Below are 14,004 nucleotides of genomic sequence, written 5' to 3'. Positions count from 1 at the left end.
CACCCCAGAGAGAATTGAGTCAGACAACGGGACTCATTTCCGAAACAACCTTATAGACACTTGGGCCAAAGAACATGGTATTGAGTGGGTGTATCACATCCCCTATCATGCACCAGCCTCTGGAAAAGTTGAACGATACAATGGACTGTTGAAGACTACACTGAAAGCAATGGGTGCTGGGACATTCAAAAATTGGGATACACATTTGGCAAAGGCCACCTGGTTAGTCAATACCAGGGGATCTGCCAACCGAGCTGGACCTGCCCAATCAAACCTGTTACGCACTGTAGAAGGGGATAAAGTTCCTGTAGTGCACGTAAGAAACATGCTGGGTAAAACAGTCTGGGCTACTCCTGCCTCAGGAAAAGGCAAACCCATTCGTGGAATTGCTTTTGCTCAGGGACCTGGATGCACTTGGTGGGTAATGCAAAAGAATGGGGAGGTCCGGTGTGTACCTCAAGGGGATTTGATACTGGGTGAGAATAGCCCATGAGTTGAATTGTAGTATGTTAATTATTATATAATAATGTATGTCATCACTACCATGATTGCTATATATCATAGATGAAAATGGTGATTAATTAGAATGTATTGGACAGAGTGTAACCTGAGCATGACATAAATGGTATGGAATAAGGGGTGGATATCTGTCCTGGTTCCAGTTAGGACAGAGTTAAGTAGCTCATAGTAGCTGGTAGGGTGCTATGTTTTGGATTAGGATGAGAAGAGCGCTGATAACATGCTGATGTTTTAATTGTTGCAGAGCAGTGCTTACACCAGGCCAAGGACTTTTCGGCTTCTTGCTCTGTCCTGCCAGCGAGCAGGCTGGGGGTGCAGCAGGAGCTGGGAGGGGACAGACCCAGGACAGCTGACCCAAACTGGCCAAAGGGGTATTCCATACCATCTGACGTCATGCTAAACAATATATAGGGGTGGCTGGCCGGGGTGGGGGGGCCGGCTGCTCGGGAATAGGCTGGGCATCGGTCAGCGGGTGGTGAGCAATTGCACTGTGCATCACTTGTTTTCTTACACATTATTATTGTTAATACTATTACCATTATCACTATTATTATTATTATTGTTATTATTATTTTCCTGTCTTAATAAACTGTCTTTATCTCAACTCACAGGCTTCACTTTCCCGTTTCTCTCCCCCCATCCCAGAGAGGGAGGGGGGAGGGTGAGCGAACGGCTGTGTGGTGTTTAGCTGCCAGCCGGGTTAAACCACAACAATGGTGAACAGCTTTTTCCTTCTCTTTTGTACGTGATTGATTGGCAAACACAGTAGAAAACTTTCTGTATTTGTTCAGCAACATTTACCATAGCACTTAGTGAGCAGAGAAGGAAGATGGATTCAAAAACGATCAAACTACTCTGAAAACAGAAATGATCACTTCCTTTCTCGCTCTCCCAGAATACATTTCAGTGTCTGCTGCAGAGAAATTCAAACATCTCTGAGGAGGTTTAAGCTGTTTTGACTTACTAAGTTATTCTTTTCTCCATCCTCAGCTTTCTCAACATGGTATATGCCTAGGAAGGAGCAAAGTGTATGATGCTCTTAAATCTAAGTGCTAATCAAGCATAAGCCAAGTTGTTGCCGTCTTCATAGTCATTGGGCAGATGGGAGACCTATATCCAAGTCTCTGCTCTGCCTAACTTGGAACAAGGTCTTGAACTCAGGTGATCTACATGCCTGTATACTAAGATACCACAAGGTCATGTTGATTGAGACTATTCCTCTTGATGAAGCTATTTCAAATTAATATAAGTACCTAAATAATAGTTGAAGCAGGGTTGTGAATGTGATTCTTCTGTCTCTGGAAAATATCAACAACTGAAATGTTTATAATGTCAATTTTGCAATTCTTTCCCTCTCTCTTTGTGACTAGTGAATTACATTCTAGGAGTTCTCAAGTCTCTTTAATCTTTAATTCTCCAGGAGCTTAATCCTCATGGACCCCTGCACTACTGGAGGTAATGCAACTCTACTCCAGGACTAGTGTCAGGAGTAGCTTTGTGTCTCTGTGAACCAAGATGTTCTCTGATTCTTTTACAGCAAGGCACATTACTCTTACACGATGCTCTCAAGTCACGGCTGAATTTACACTTCTGTGTGCGCTCTGTGTGTTTGCTCACAATGTTGTGACAACAGTGAGAGAAAATATTCAAACAGGAGAAAACTGACCACAAACTCACTCTGCAAAGTTGGCAGGGTATCTTGTTCTGTTCTTTTTGGCATTCCCCATATGAGAACTGTGAGTGAAAGTTGGGGGAAAAAAAAAAAGAAAAAAATAAAAGAGAGAGAGAGAAAGAGAGACTATAAATTTTCTCATTTTTATGAAGTGAAATAAAGTTCTGCCGTGTTGTGATAGGTTCAAAGGAGGTTGAATCTCCTTCCGTAAGCACTGCAGGAGCTTTGGGAGTTCTCTGTTGCATGAGAAGGACTTGCTGTACCCCATCACCACTGCAAAATACAAAGATGTTGGTGCGCTAATGTTGTGAGACGTGTTTGATATCCATTGCAGGAGTCTGATGTCATGTGAAAAGGCAGGTCTGATGGTATCACGCTGTACAATGCAGCTATCAAGCAAGTGGCAGACAATACCTTGAGCCCGGTGAATAGCTGAGGTAACCTGCATCCAGTGATAAAGAAAAATGCTTCTGACTTTATCAAGAGTTTGTAGTTTGTACAGCAAGATTATATTTCTTTGTTAAAGTAAGCATTTCCTGCTTCAGAAAGCAAGCTTTTCTGAAACCCAGATGGATCAAAACTATTGCAAGTGCCATGCTGAAAACAGCTACGCTGGAGAAGACAGACATGAATTTTCAGCTGGCTAATGACAGCTCTTGAGAGGGCTGGGAGAACTGTTCCTAGGATAGTCCTTAGAACTGGTCTTGGGATTCAACTAATTAAATAGTTATGTGACTGAAAAATAGGAGAGCGCAGATGAAGCATACCAGTGACATAAATTGCTTGATATCTTCACTACAGAAATCAGTGGGAATATCCTGCAGAAAGCACTGGACTATACCAACAAAGCAACAGAGTTGGAATAATAAAAGGAAAAAAATGTAAGTTCTGAAGCATTTGTGTTCCCCAAGAAAATGGAGCAACTGATTCTCCTCTATTTGCTTTGCTTTAGTGGAGACACAGGATTTGCTCGGCAGTGTACAAAACTCCACTTAAGTCTCCCTCACTGAGGAGTACATGGATGTCCTCTTCAGCTCTGTGGTTTCTTGCATCGCTCCTACCAGGCCTCCTCAGCTCTGCTTAGCCACTCCTTTCTCCTATCAGTTGAAATGCAGCTCTTTTCCCTGGTTAGCAGCACTAAGTTCTCATGACTAGGCAAAATGTGAGGGCCTAATGGCCAAATAGTATTTACCAGTGTTGCTCCCTTTTTGCACTATTTAATGGTGAGATTTGACTTTCAGATGTACTGGATCTGTGCCCTGAAAGCACTTTCCTTCTAGCACATTGAGAACATTGTAACAGCAATTTAGAATAAAAGGCAGATTTGCCATCTCTAGTGCTGCCAATTGCTAACATGTTTATAGAGTTGTCAGTGGCGTTTGCAATAATGCAGTGCTTCCTGCACGTTTGCACCACTGGATCACACAACCGTGGCTTTTGAGAAAACCCTGTCTCCCATGGCTAAGTATGTGCGGCTGACTGGTTGCAGTGCCTACAATGCAATAGCAATTTCTTGGACAGCTGCTGCTTTCATTAGTTCTTACCGTATAGGCAATTAATTTTACTCTAGAGTTGATTCAGGCTGTGCTGCATTGTGCACCAACCTAAAGGATGTTTTAAACTAATATTATGTCTGCAACTACAGATAATTAGCCCTACCAGGAGCTGTAAATATTGCAGTTAGTACTACGTTTTCTATCATTCAGTCACATACTCATGGCTCTGTGCAAGGAGCGGATTCCTTAGTGCAGGCAACCATCTGAGGGCATCACAGTCAGAACCTGTCCTCTTTATAACAGAATGTTTTGAGTTCTCTCAGTGGGTTCTCTCCACCAAAATAATATGTAGACAGCTTCATTTAGTAAAGGCTCACATCAGGCTCTGACAACAGAATAGGCTAGAAAGTATGATTAAATATATAATGGTTAATTAAATTTACAGCATTCATTTTAAACAGGTAGAATATAGTGGAGATTATATTTATCCAGGTTGTTTAATTTAGCGCTTCTACACATGTGCTTCTTAAGACAGTCTCAGTTTAATTCAGAACATCTGACTACATCTATAGACCTATCCCCAAACCTACATTATTAAATTATTAACTAAAATTTCAATCTCTTGAAAAGCCTGACTTCTCTAATAGACCATCCCAGTAGACAATCTCCAGCATTACTGATTTTTGTCATGGAAGGCAATACAAGAATGACATTCATTGTCCAAATAGCAGGTGATCTTTACTAAAATAATTGATGTTTGTTCCCTTCCCTTCCCTTCCCTTCCCTTCCCTTCCCTTCCCTTCCCTTCCCTTCCCTTCCCTTCCCTTCCCTTCCCTTCCCTTCCCTTCCCTTCCCTTCCCTTCCCTTCCCTTCCCTTCCCTTCCCTTCCCTTCCCTTCCCTTCCCTTCCCTTCCCTTCCCTTCCCTTCCCTTCCCTTCCCTTCCCTTCCCTTCCCTTCCCTTCCCTTCCCTTCCCTTCCCTTCCCTTCCCTTCCCTTCCCTTCCCTTCCCTTCCCTTCCCTTCCCTTCCCTTCCCATTCCTTTTTATACCCTCTGAAGAACTCCTAAAAGCAGAGTATGGCAGTGCAAGCACTGGTGAATTCCCTCCTCAAGGAGAAGGAAGTCTGGAACTTCTTCAGTTCAGTGATGAACTTCGGAAAGCCATTTTGCCTTGCCCTTCCTAGGTCAAACATGTCCTGCTGTGCTGTCACTTGGGCAGCTGGGACAGTCATTTCATATTATTTTTATGTTTCTGCTCCTGACTTAGCCAATAGATGAAGCATTTGCACTTTTAAGAGGTCACTTTTCAGATATCAGGGTTAAAAATTACCACAGTCTATCACAGAGGAAATCTCAAAAGTAGATGTACATACATATTTAAAATGGTAAGAGAGAGAGAGAACTATAGTGAACCTCAGACTGCGTTACAATTACTTTGACATCCAGAGCTGATAAAATTGGATATGCACCCCGCCCCCAAAAAAAAAAAAAAAAGCAGTCAGTTTTTCAGTTGAAAACCCAGAACACCAATGACAACAATTTTTATGTGGAAATGCACCATGTTTCTATTGGCAGAATTAAGGATTCAAATAAATGTTGATAAGGATTTAGTGATTAACTAATTTGTACAAACATTCATGCAGCTTTCAACTCTGAGTGGTCTGGAAGGCTCAAGATACTTCTCCAGCTGAGAAGTGGTGTGATTTACAGTGCCAACTTATGATATCCAGTGTTTGGATTATGATTTTGCTTTTGCCTTTTCATGCTTTGCCAGTGTTCCAAAATTAAACCATGTGTTATTTTGTTGTCTCCACTTTGCTAGCAACGAGAGATGTCAGAGACTTGCTGGAATCTGGTGCAGACAGTCTGTTTTTCACTCTGTATCCATGGGTTTTGAGCACAGGTGGTTACCAGGAAAATTTGTCTATCTGCTCTTTCCGGAATATTGGTGTCAACACAAAAATATGGTAAGGATTTTGTCAGAGAGATTCTTTTATTATATGCCACAGCTCCTTCAGAGAGTTCTTGTACCCCAAGCTAACAAACGCAGAAATACGTCTAGGCTGGAGCAGTCACATGGTGTTAGGTTGTCACTGGGTGGCTTTGCAGCCTGACACAAGATCAGAGACATTTTCATGTTTGCTCAGTGTTAGCGGTTCATTGATCACACCTTACCATGGGTCAGCCCCCCTATTCCTGCAGCGGGGTAAGATTTTTTTTTTTTTTTTGCTAAATATCAGAAGAGGGGAATTGTCTTCTTTTATTGAAAGGACTATCAAAACAGAAAGTTTCTGGTGAAACTTATTCTAAAAGAAAGATTTTTTTTTTTTTTCACAAATGATTTGGAAAATTTAACAGGAAAGATTTTAAAGATGTAATTTCTGATTCTGAGCAATGGAGGAGACATGCTGACAAGAAGCTAATGGCTTAGCATGAGACCCAGATTCACTCTTGCTCTGTGTGGCCATCTAAATAGTTTATTATCTTTGCAATGTGGAACAGCCCCAGCAAACAGTGAGAATGAAAGAGAACAACTCACTACAGCATATCTCCCTGTCACCTGTTTTAGGGGAAGAGGCCTCATTCAAAATCCCTAATCTGTGATGCCCCTTCCCAGACAGATTTCTTGTTGAATTCTAGATGGGAATTTCATTTTTTTCTTTTGTTCTTTCCAGTTTTCCTGTGAAACAGAAATGTTCTCTTCTGACCAGATTTGTTAATTTTGAAAAATATTCTTATTTAAGTGAATCATGTCCCCTCTGGACTTGTGTACCTCTACTTTTGCAACCACTACAGCACATAAAGTACTGTGTGGTAGTGCAGGCAATAGTTTTCTGCAGTATGCAGAAAAAGCTCATGGCAGAACGTCAGGTCAGGAACAAGTGGAGAGAAAGTGAGAGGATGCCAGTTCTGGAAGAGAACATAACAGTGCTGAAGTAAACATAGGAGAAATGCTGCTAGTTGTGAGAAAGGAAGGCTGGAGGGAAGGAAAGGAGGGAAGAAAAGTGAGGTTTAATCTCCCAAAATGGAAAATGGTTTAAAGACATATAATGACTAAGGATTCCTGTCTGAGTCAGATATATACCAAAGTAATGAGAATTTCGTATGGGAATTTCATTCAAACTGTCATAAAGCCTAGATCTTTTACACAGTTTGGATTCTGCTCTTACTTCACTTCAAAATAGTCCAAACATTGAAATTCTGGTATTTAGAGTCAAATCTTTCTTCAAATTTTTTAAAGCTGTTTGACCAGATATTTCATTTATCCCAAGACAAAACTTATTAATGTATTCACTCTCTCTCCCTCCCCCCGCTTTTTTTTAAACAGGCTCAAAAGTGCAGTGCAAAATACAACAATAAAGCTGTCTGTAGTGATCCACAACACAAAGTGTAGCAGAATGAAATTCCAAATGTCTTGCTCTGTACTGTAATCATGGTTCAAATGCCAATTTGCAGACCAACTCTGTTGTGAAAGAAAACAAACTGCTGTCTTGCATTTCCAAAAAAAAGACTAATATTTCCAAAATTTTGCAGGAAACACCCCTGAAAAAATGACTCCGCTTCATTACTTCCCCTTCCTTCTAGTTCTGGGAAATGCTCCTTTTGCTGAGCCAGCTAGCTGGAATTTCTTGGCTATAAGGTGATATTTTTAATGAAAAAAAGGTTTCTCAGTGGAATGATGTAAGTAGAAGTTAAGAGTACACAATGCATATATTATGCAATATATATATACATATATATATATTTTTTTAACAGGGATGTCATAAATCAAAATCTGCTGTGAACAATATCCCAGCCGTTCATGAATTGCCTTCTTCTCTGATTCATTAGGACTGTTTTGATCAGGGTGAAATAGTACAACTTTGAAAATAAACTTGAAAAACACCAAGGATAAAAGAAAAGAGTAGAGCCATCTAGAAAGCTCTCAAGTTTTAAACCAGTGGCCTTGTTCTTTTAAACTTCTTTCTTCATTACTTGATTCTGTTACTTGTAAATCTCTACAAAGAATGAAGGCTTGTAAAAAGATAATTGCTTTTATTTGTTTATCTGCCATGATAGTCCCAGATCCTCACCACTTGGAAATTTTGGCATTAACTAGAATGATGATCCTTGAGGATCCTAGAAAAATGATCCTTGCCCAAGCAAAGAGAAGAAATAAACCAACTTAGCAGCCTTGGTTGTAATAGAAGGACACCTCTCCTATGAAGAAAGACTGGGAGAGCTGAGGATATAAAGCTTGGAGAGGGAAGGCTCTGGGGAGACCTCATTGCAGCCTTTCAGTACTTAAAGGGGGCTTATAAAAAAGATAGAGAGCGACTTTTTACATGGGCAGGTAGTGATAGGACAAGGGGGAATGGTTTTAAACTAAAAGAAGGGAGATTTAGATTAGATGTTAGGAGGAAATTCTTCACTCAGAGGGTGGTGAGGCACTGGCACAGGCTGCCCAGAGAAGCTGTGGGTGCCCCATCCCTGGAGGTGTTCCAGGCGAGGCTGGATGGGGCTTTGGGCAACCTGGTCCGGTGAGAGGTGTCTCTGCCCATGGCAGAGGGGTTCAAAGTAAATGGTCTTTAAAGTCCTTTCCAACCCAATCCATTCATGGATATATGATGATGATTCTATGATAATAGAGTGAAGAATATAGCCTGTTTTAGGGAAAGACTGCTGGAGAAGATAAGAGGTGCATGCAGACCTGAGCTAAAACCTAGTGTCAATATTTTCGATATTTCTGTCCTCCCACTTATTTAAGAATCAGGTGCGCCTTTGAATTATGTCAGCTTCACAGCTGCTTTTTGTAGAAAGGCTCAGGAGCTCTGATGAACTGCTCCCAGTTTTCTGGCCTGCCTGTTGTCTGCAAGCCGTTTACCATCGCATCAGGAAGGTGTTGCTGCAGGGTGTTCTGCATGTGTGTGGGCAGATGGCTCACACCGCCCTTCTGGAGGGAATGTGCTGCCCATTTTTATGCCCCATGGCTCTTCAGAGCAGCAGAGCTTCAGCCAGTCAGTGAGCTGGTAGATCACGCAGCCATGACAAAGGGAAAAAACCCCTCCAGGCTCACAGGGGTGCAACTCCCAGGCAACTTGCAGGAACACTGCAGGAGGAAAACCAGCTACGGCCAGTTCTGCCTCCGGACATGCGCATGTAAATGCTATTAATATAAAAATCACTTCAACCTCAGACCATAGCTTGCTGTCCTTATTACTGAGTTTATCTCAGATAATGTGAGAGGGAGAAATGGATTTCTGCATTTTGGCAGTTCCATCCTCTGAAATTAGCCAGAGCTTGAGGTCTGGCTTTGTTCCAATGCTGTCACTGCACTGACATACCTGAGTGTGCACGTATCAGCACTGGCGGGTCTGCAAATCTGAATGATAAGATTTTTTGTTTGTTTGTTTGTTTGTTTTGTTTCAGGGATCAAAAAAAACAAGCCCAACCTTGCTGAACTGAGTTGAGGAGTTAACATACAAGGGAGGTAAATATAGCATAGCAGCAAAAGTCAAATCTACCACTCTGGCAAATTTGCATAGTTCTGAAACATTTTGCTGAAGTTATAGAGTTGCTTTTCCATAATGTTAGAGTGCTCCGGGCATGCTTATCATCAGTCTAAAGATAGCATGTTTTTAGCAGGCAACTTTACTCCTTGTTTTTTTTTTTTTTTTTTTTTCTGGTCTGTGTCTCATTGGTGTCTGTTCATCGATATCTGGGGCTTGCAATGGGGTGCTGGACCATGACCAGGGTTCCTCAGCCCCATCGTGCTAGTATTACTTCTAAGTGAATGATATGTCGTCATACTATCAACTGTGGTTGGCAGCCGGTGCAACTTTGTCTATGGGAAGACAGCAGCCTGCAGTCTGTGTTTAGTGTTCTTGTTGCATTGCTCATCCTGTTTCCCCACTGCGGTTGTTCCCACTCATCTCCAGGCTGTCATGCTATAGGGCTGCCCTCTCCTCTCTCCAGAGCTGGCTGGGACATCTTGCTGTTTCCCTTATGGGAGCCTGACCTCATGGGGAGCTCGGTAAGGGGGCTGCAGTCTTTGAACCGGGTTTGGTGTGAAACTGTACCCTGAGCCTGTGTCGTATTTACTCTTCTATCAGGTTAAGGCTAATGTTATTGACGGGGATACACGCACAAAGGATGGACCCTCCTGCAGCTGTGCTAGGAGAGGAGCTCGCCCTTGTCTGCTATCTGGTCTCACAAGGTGAGGACTTGTTTGGCAATAAGAGTGTAAAGCCTTGCTGCCTCACCTCCCCCCAGTCTGCCCCACCAGTGTTCCTACTTTTGTGCCATAGGACACAGCTTTTTTGCTAGTTTCAAAACTACTCATATGGCAACATCAGCTCAGGAAATAGGTCCACTTTAAGCAAAAATCCCTTGACGTTACGTTTAACCTTTCTGTGATCAGAAACACTGTGCAGCAGCACAAGGGGGAGAAGCAGGAAGCAGAAGAGTGGCAACTCTGCTCGTCCATACTGCTGCTGAAGCCTGAGCCCCCCTGGGAAATGCAGCCTCAGTGATGTTGGGGGCTAGCAAGGAATGGCTGAAGCAGTTATCACTTTGCTTCTTTTGTGTATCAAGAGATAAAATCAGGTGTGGCTGAACAGAGAACAGTAGGGTCAGAAATTTGGAGAGGGGCATCCAGCCAAGGGGAGAAACTGGCTGAGCAGATGAGCTGCCTGCTGCCCTGCTGGCAGATGAGCGTATGGGTTGGCAGCTGGAGACTTCAGGCTGGGTTTGGTCTTCAACAGCTGCACCTTCACCCAGAGCCATGCCGGCTGCAAAGGAAAGCTTCTGCCTCTGCTTCAAGGCACTGTGTTTGTTGGCAGTCCTGCCTTGGCCAGGCAGAGACACAGCTTTTCATCTTTGCGTATGTAAAATCTGAAGTACATGAGGAAGAAAGACCAACATTTAGATAAGGCTGGGGAAACCCAAAAGCGTGGAGAGTAGAGGGGGAGTTTTAAAAACCATGAATGACAAGAGAACAAGCCTGGCGTATGTGTAACTTTTAAAGAAAAAAATGAAGGTTTTAACTAAACGACATTTTGACAGAAAATATTTATTCTCTCTCTCTTTTAAACTTCATCTTGATTAGCATTGCTAATGACTTCAGGTGTACATTTGTTGCTGACTTAGCTACTGGGAAGGAATGTGTTTGTTTTGAAAGCAAAGCTCTGTTTGCTAACATGTTTCCCTGGACTAGCTGTAAGACGTTTTTCCTACTGTGACTTTGAAAACGGGGGGATTTGGGTTTCTAAGAGCTTTTTGCTCCCTTCTTTCCATGAAAAGCAGACTATCTAAAACTGACTGTTCTTAGGCAGTGAATTTTAGACTCTTCATAATCGATGTACTAAAATTCTCCCAAATTCCTCATTTTCTGTCTGGGAAAGGACTTTGAATGTTGCAATATTTACTCTGAGAATATAGCTCAGATTTATTTATTTATTTATTTATTTATTTTAAGCTGTGTTCCGGTGCGGTGATGAGATCCTTAATTCAGGAAGCTCTAACTCAGGAGGAAAGGCAGGTTTTTTTCTATGGGTTGGCAGTACAAAATGTTCAGGTAACTCTGAGTAACGCACTTAATCCTGTTCCAGCATGTACAAGGCTCGGTGGAAAACTGACAGAACTGTTCTGGAGATGACTCTGCTCTGGCTATTCCAAAGTCTTTATTGACTTAGGGACATTTATCTCTTCTCTCTGCGTTTGTACTATTTGCGCTGAAAACAAGACAGATATATTTAGAAGTCTGTGACTGATTCTGAAGTGTGAAAATGCTTCTCTTCATTCTTTTCTTAAAGACTGCGTGTTTCCAGAAAAGAACAGACAAGATAGAACTCATATGACTGATATTACACAATATCCTGATGCTTCATTCTTACAGATTCTGCGGTAAAAATAATTTTTTTTTTCTAGCTCCGTTCAAGACTCTCTAAGAAAGTATGTGCACTGTTCAAGACAAGAATATCCTCTAATCTTAGGAGATAGCATCTGTAAGATTACACATAATGTATCAAATCCAAGGCTTCTAATGACAAACTGAACTCTCTTGGTTGCATGGCTATTTTGTTATTACCGTTATTGTGCTCAAATTGCTGCTTAACATACCGAGTAATAGAAAATTAGCAGCTAAAAGAATAGCATATATTTCAACCTTTAGTCTTTCTGTTACAAGATCCTAATTACAACTCCAGTTCTAAGCTTGTATTTATATTTAACATCTTATAAATCATGCTCTTACTGTGTTTTTTCATTTGAATACAAATGTTAGAAGGAAACAAATAATGTTCAAATGTCAACTGAAACTTTTCTTCCTATGTTACACAAGAAATAACTTCAAAATTTATTTTTTTTCCATTTAGTCAGTATAGATGAGACAGGTCAGAAGTGTAAGGTATACACACATCCACATTTCTTGAGTCACAAAGTTGACAATCAAAACAATAAACAGAAAAGAAAAAAAAAGTACAGGGAGTACAGGAAAGAATTGCCTCTGCTTTTTCCTTACTACTTAGTAGGTAATATTTCAGCTGAAAATAAAGTTGATTGTTTACACTTTCTGATCTTTTATAAGGTGAAACAATGGTGCAACTCAGATGCCTTCTGCACAGAATAAATCACGTCCCTTGGGTAACCCACACCAAATTTTCCCTGTGGCAGGGGAAAAGCCCTGTGTCTTTGCCATCTTGGGAACTCTGATATAAAACTTTTTTTTTTCTTTTCTTTTCTTTTTTTTTTTTTTTGGAAATGCTACACCTCTGTGAAACCTGCCAAGTTACCAAACCACATCAGCAATAATAATTTTACTTCTCCTTGTTCCTGGAATGCTAATAACATTAGTACTCTTGTAATTGAAACAGAAACATATTAAGAATTCAAGAAGTGGTTTCAAAAAGCAGCACTCTGTACTGAATTTAAATGACAACTTTTCATATGAAAAAGAAGTGGAAACACATACCTTGACTGCGAATTCAGCACTGAACAGGTACAAGCGAGGGAGTGCAACACTTCTCAGAGAACAGTCACGCTCCTTCTGTTGTATGAATGAGTCTAACTTCTGGTTTTCTGCCCCTCCCTGAACAGAATAGACTCATCCCCTTTTGATGACATCATATTCCTGGATTTTCTGCCTTGCTATATTTTATTTCAGAAGCAAAGCTTGTCTACTCTAACCAACATGTGACCACTCTTATTTGACTATGGGTGGTAAACTATACAAATCAAGTTAAAATAAAGATTTGACACAGCGTGTATAAAACAGCTACATGTGTTTGAACAACAGCTTCCAGAAATGTGTGTGCATAAACATGTGTGCACACATACACAAACCTGACCTTTATTGTGGGTGATGTCATGTGCATTACTTTTACCAGTGTTAGACACAATCAACGGTTACATAAATTAAGTTCTTGCAAGACTTGAATCTTTAAAACAGAAAAGAACAAATATCTCATTTACAATCTTACATTCTTCCCATTCAAGAGAAGAATTTTAGCGTTTATATTTCTGGAAGACTGTGTGTTCCTCTTCCTCAGCAGAAATCTCTGGCTACTCATTGTGCTAAGAACTAAGATAAATTCCAAATACCACTTAAAATTTTATATAGGACCAAAATTTCTTCAAGTTTTGGATGAAACATCTGTAAGAAGCAGAATTATACCCAAAGAGCAGAGAAGAACATTTTTCCTATGACAATGACTTTTATTCTGAATTTGAGATCATAACAGATCTAATTTTACCTTGTTCATAACAGGCATAACTGTTTTTCCTCTATTTATGCAATTAAACTGAAACCTGAAATAGCAGCCGTGGTTGCAGCATCCCACACAGAGGATGCATCTTCATTCTGAGAATAAATGAACAGAGAAGAGATCAGTCTACTCAGTTTCACACAAATTGCTAATTCTGAAAGTAAAAAATTCAAGAAAACTCTTGGAGCTATTCATATTATATGTGGTCTTTTGTGATCAAAGGTATCTACTAGAACAAGTATTGGGCCCCTGCTCCCCTCTCATTCTCCATTTATAATTCTCGGACAACACTCACTTGCATTTTTCCCAACAGGAATAACTGCTTTGCTTTCCACTCATGTTCCTTTTCTTTCTCTGAAACTGTTATAATAGCTGCTAGAAAATAGTAAGTTGTCTTTCAGTAATGCCACAAGCTCAGTAAAACTTTTTGACCAACGATGCCTTCCCCTGGTCCATTCCTGCTTTCCCTGCAACAGTTCTAGTTTGATCATGTAATCTCAGCACTCAAATCTCCAAGGTCTTCATCCTGAATTTTTTTCAATTCTTCTTTTTTTTTTTTTTTAAAAAAAAGTTTA

General features: G+C 40.8%; 1 protein-coding gene across 2 annotated transcripts in view; it reads right to left on the bottom strand.

Moving 5' to 3' along the window:
- Positions 1-12,765, bottom strand: part of BDKRB2 (bradykinin receptor B2) — a 33,888-nt gene extending 21,123 nt beyond the window's left edge. Inside the window, exon 1 of one of the 2 annotated variants that reach the window (XM_080593395.1) lies at positions 12,637-12,765. The gene's annotated coding sequence lies outside the window, so the exon portion shown is untranslated. The remainder of the gene's footprint in view (positions 1-12,636) is intronic. The other variant, XM_080593394.1, reaches the window with a different exon arrangement.
- Positions 12,766-14,004: the final 1,239 nt, after the last annotated feature.

The sequence above is a fragment of the Anser brachyrhynchus genome, assembly GCF_964034855.1.
Source record: "Anser brachyrhynchus genome assembly, chromosome: 5".
Taxonomy (NCBI): Eukaryota; Metazoa; Chordata; class Aves; order Anseriformes; family Anatidae; genus Anser; species Anser brachyrhynchus.
The sequence above is the reverse complement of the archived record's forward strand: the minus strand, read 5'-3'. Positions and strand labels throughout refer to the sequence as shown.